Genomic DNA, 5379 nt, shown 5'->3' with positions numbered 1-5379 from the left:
CACACACACACACACACACACACACACCCATCTACCCAGAACTAAGCAGAAGAAAAGTTTAATAGGCATCTCAGGCTGTACATTCCCCAGTCCAAGTATGGGAGGCCTTGATTAAACCTGATTGACTAAAACTCAGTTGCCGAGTTAGGGAATGCTGAGGCAAGAGACCAAGTCAGAAGGGGTGTGGGCGACATTTGAACAATGGTTGAGGGTTCATCACAGCATCCAGTCCGTTGGAGCCCTGACCACAAATGCTGTCATACTTATCTTGGGATGACTGGTGGAAGTCCTCCCCACAAAGTTTATGAACACTCCAAGTAATCCCCTTAAGTCTGTTAAAAGACTACAGTAAAATCTGAAAATCATGCTAAGTTGAGGCTTATTCACAACAGGTAAAATACAAAACACTAATGCTGACTTCACAGTGCAAGCATAACTAGGCCATCTGAGAAGAAACAATGTGGTATCCCTTCCAGTATATCTTCTATATTCACAACAATTTCAAGCTGGCTCCTAGGTGTCTGGTTACTCCTTAAAACTTGATGTTTTTCCTGCTTGTTACTCAGTTTCTTGAGATGCTCCAAACCAGATAACCCCTTGTCACTGAAAAAGGTAATTCATTTAAATTGAAACTGTTTATATAACAGGATTTTCCCTGTCAATTATAGCTTGGGACCCTTGTGATTTACACAATTAAAAGAATGCTTTGAAGAGGCTGGACTAAGGGTATAACAAAGCTGTAAAGCAGCAAACAGTGTGCTTCAAGAGAGAGAAATCTCTGACACCATCCACTGTTGTTCTCAAGAAGCTGGGATAAACAGATCGTCTCCCTTCAACAACTGTGTTAAAAACTTTGCTTGTCAACAAATCATCTGAGTACCTTAGAAAGGTGAGATCTCAGCTCTCACTCTCTCTCCTTCTCCCTTTCTCTCTCTCTTTTTTTCTCTCTAGGCATAGCTGTCTGAACCTGAATTTTATTAGTTAAGCTTGAGCTAGGCTTCCCCAAAAACTCAATTAAACCAGGGTAATATTGTAATTGTTTTTGTTTGTTTTCCCTTGCATGTCTATTACTACTAGTACCATTATACATTTCATATTCTAACAATAAATAACTTTTATAGTCAAACTGGTAGTAACTGGGTGTATTTTTCCTTCTCTACTTCCCCTTCTCCACTTGCTCTGCAGCAACACTTTTTTTACCTAAGCCAAAAATCCCTGTGAAGCCCAGAAATACTGTGGGGTCTGCTCATCAAGAGGCTCCCACTACTAGGACAGTTAGAGCAAAAGATTGGGATGTGTTGAGTTTGAGATGCATAAGGGGATCAGCTTGTATAGGCTGATTGACCCAGTTTGGCTCAGACATGCCCTAATGAACTGAATGCTGGCCCATGAGGGTGTCAGCTGGACACCCAGCTGGATTCAGAGGTATTCTGTTTACCTATGTGCTTGTGTCTGACTGCATTTTATTGTTACCTTAATGAACTGATTCCTGGCATATGAGGGTGTCAGCCTGTACATGCTGATCAATTCGGCCAGATCAGGCATGTCATGTTAATCAGTGTGTGTGTGTGCATGTCTTTGACTGATTTGTTGGCTGGAGGAACCCAGCCCCACTGAAACCGAGTCCTGCAAGATAGCTCCATTGGGGGTGAGGACTTGCAGAAGGGAGATATACAGCTCCGTATAGAAACACAAGTAGCACAAGCAGCACATTTATAGAATTACAAAGACCCTAGAAATGTACCCGTAATAAATGAGCATGCCCCAAAGTGATGGGCAAATCTGATAACACTCATTAACCCACTGGCACTCCCCGCAGGTTGAACACAGGAGTGCCACCTCTTCCCTCAGGCCAGGCCCGAAGAACCATCTACTGATTTTGGCTACGGTCTTGTCTCGACCTAAGTGTCCTCCGATAGGTGTAGCATGAGCTAATTCCCACACTGCTTGTCTAAAAGGCTTTGGTACCACAGTTGCTCTATTACTTCTCCCTCTATACGTCCCTTCTTAATTCTATACAGTAAGCCCCCCTTTATCTCATAGCGAGGATCACTTATGCTTAATTCAGGACATACTTCTGGCCTTTCTATCCATGACACCTCCTGGTCCTGTATCTGCACATCATCCTGCGCCATATTAAATTGGGGCCCACTTGTAATATCTTCTAGCTTCAAAGACTGCTCTTCATCCAAGGAGGGGGCGGTACCTTCCTCACATATCCATCCCTCCATACTAGGCCACGCTTTCCATTCCATTTCGGCCCTTCAAACTTCTTCCAACATGTCATATAAAGGAAGCCAATCTCTACCGATTATCATCTCATAATTAAGGTCAGTTGCTACCCCTACCTGCATACATCCCGACGGTTTGCTACTGTCAGCTGAAGGAACCCTCTCTCATACTGGTCCACTCCCCTGTGGATACACCTCATCTGGACCAGCTTACTCCACTGTATATTTTCCTGGGGCACTAGGTCAACCCTGATGAGGGTCTGAGAACAACCTGTGTCAAGCATAGCCTGTATGGGCTTTCTAGCAACCCATGCACTTACTACCAGTCGATATCACACTGTAACCTCATCACTGCAGCCGACGCTGCAATCCAGAGTTTCAACTTCCTCCATCTCAGGTGGTTTCTCCCTAGGTGACATGCTAGACACCCCCATGCTTCCAACGCTCATATATATTTTGGGGGCATTCCTGAGAGATGTGACCAGGTCTATTACACCTATAACACAGGATGCCCCTCCCCTCGGATTTATTAACTTCCCTTTGTTGATCCTCATCTCAAGGCACATTAAATCTGGTGCTTCTACTATAATCCCCTTACAAGGCTGCAAATGCTTTTGCTAACCTTAGGGCCTCCTCTGAGGTCCTGGGGAAATGCCTCCTCACCCATCTCTGAATGCCTTCCTCTAAGTCACTCACAAATTGCTCTAGAAACATCTGATCTGGTAAGTGTAACAGGGGGCCTCCTCTGGGGCCGATCTACCAATACCCCGCCCAGCTGTTCTTGGCCAACCTCCTGCCTTCTCACTTGCCATACCTTGTTGTTATTTAAGTTGTTAATTAGGTGGGAGGCTGCCCATTCCTTGCCCCAATGCCAAGAGCACTATCTGCAGCTCCATTCCTCCCCTACACCACAGCCCAAGCCTCACAGATGGCATCCACAGGTCTTAATGTCACCAACCCCACACTGGGCCCCACAGTCCTTCAGTCTGAACCCCACCTGGATCCCTCCACTCAGGCGGCCTACTCTGCCTTCATTCTAAGCTACCTAGCTCCCTGAGCTGTTCCCCCTTATGGGTGTGGTCCCCCTTTCACGACACAGGCCCTGGCCCTACCTCCAGGCCAGTCGGAACCTGGGCATCCCTTGCGGTGGGCCCCTGGCCCTTTGTCACTTGCAGTCCTGGCCCCAGCATTGACCAGTCAGGGGATTTCAAGACAGGTTCTGAGTCTATAGCCTCACTCTCTCCCTGGGGTCCACCTTCCAAACCCTACAAGAGGGTAACCCACCCGGTTGTGGGAGCTGGGGTTATTAAGGTGCCCCGACCTGCCTTTCACCGTGGTGGTAACAGGCTTGGCATTTCCTGGGGTCTCCCACACCACTGGGAGCCCCACTAGGCCATCCACTCCCAGCAGGGTGCAGTTTTAGGTCATGCCCAGGACCAGAAGCCTCCAACCCATCCCCTACAGCTCCTACCCTTACCTCCAGGATGTTCCAAGCAGTCTTGCAGCCAGGCGATGTTACTGCCTGACCTGCTAGCAGCCAGTGAAACCCTTACACTTGGTTACAATCATGTCACACACACAAGTTTCACCAAAAATCACAGAGTTCTGGTCATGGTGATTTTCAGGAAAAGTTATTTGCCTTGTTTTCAACAGAGTGGAAACTTTCTCTCTCTTGCACAAAAAACAAGTTAATATGGCCAACATCCAACTTCCAGGTTCTGTTGAATGGTATTTACATTGGCAACACCTGTGAGTCTGTTATCTCTGTTACCTGCCACAGCCCTCTTCAAAGAGGTCACCATCTGTGGATGGCAGTGGCTGGAAATGGAAGATATGGGAAGAGCTGCACCAACCTGCTTAAAAAAGGCTAGAGAGTTGATGGGAAGTCTTTAGCCTCCTTCAGGATCAGTGTTCAAGCACACAGAAGAATAAATACATCCATGTTACTGTAATAATTTCTTACAACATGAGGCAGATGGGGATGGGAAGAAGGAACTGTATCCTAGGCAGGAAAAATGAAGCAATTTTATGGATTAACAAAAATCATGGATTTATCAAGGGGGGCTTACTATTTCAGACATACCACATGGACCCACGCATCATATAGGGACCAGTCTTGCTAGTAGTGAATTTAATAGGCTTCTTGCCAGGTTTTGTTGCTTTAATTTTAATATATTTTACTAGAAGACAGTCAAATTTCATAAACCTGTTAAAGATGCCCTAGTTAAAAATTAGTCCTGAGTGTTTACTTACACTGACAGCATGGAACCATTGGCATCATGCCTAACAACACACTAGGTATGAATTAATTAAGTGATAATCTTTATTGGTCTGGAGTATACAAAGCAATAAGCCTCCACTGGGAGTTGATTAATAAACAGAGTGAATCTGAGGCATTAAATCAATCTTCGAAGCTGTATATGGTGTATACTAGAGAGGAGGGAGATTAAGTCAGGGCAATAAACCTGAGGAAAGAAAGATGCTTTATTGCCTTCTGATTTCAGGGCCCTGAAGTCAATGTGGCATGTGGAATATTTCAGATAACCACTGAGAGATTGGACTATGCCTTTCAGGACTGAATCCTTCAGTGAACCATCAATCAAGAGCACTGATTGTGTTGAACAGAAAACCCTGCAGATGATTGCTGTATTAAAATAAGTTGTTTTTCCTACTGCGTTTACTGGTCTCTTAGTGTTCCCTAGAACTCTAATATGCTCCACTCCATTGGCTTGTCTGCAAAGAAGTCTTGCTGAGTCAGACAACTGCTAGGGGAGGCTCAAACTTAATCCCCTTCCAGGATTCAAAGACAACTCAAGTAGGCCAACTGAATGCAGCTGAGCCAATTTAGGGTAAGATATTAAATACAGGATGTTATGGTTGGATACAACATAGATCGGAGGGCTATGCTGAGCAAAGGAGGCACCTGTGGATACATTTGTATGACTGCCATTTCTCAGTACTGTAGAATCTGAATTTAGTACATATAAAATGTCATGAGAGGAATGTATGTCTAGAGATTTATATTAAATAGGCATTGATTGCAATGGCTTCATTTTAACAGAAATAAAATCCTGCTAACAACCTGCATCTCTAGTGAACTTTTCTTTTCTCACTACATCCCTAATCCCACCATAATTACAACAAAAAT

The sequence above is a fragment of the Gavialis gangeticus genome, unplaced genomic scaffold (assembly GCF_001723915.1).
Source record: "Gavialis gangeticus isolate Ggan-Ray unplaced genomic scaffold, GavGan_comp1, whole genome shotgun sequence".
Taxonomy (NCBI): domain Eukaryota; kingdom Metazoa; phylum Chordata; order Crocodylia; family Gavialidae; genus Gavialis; species Gavialis gangeticus.
This window is presented reverse-complemented; position numbering follows the sequence as displayed.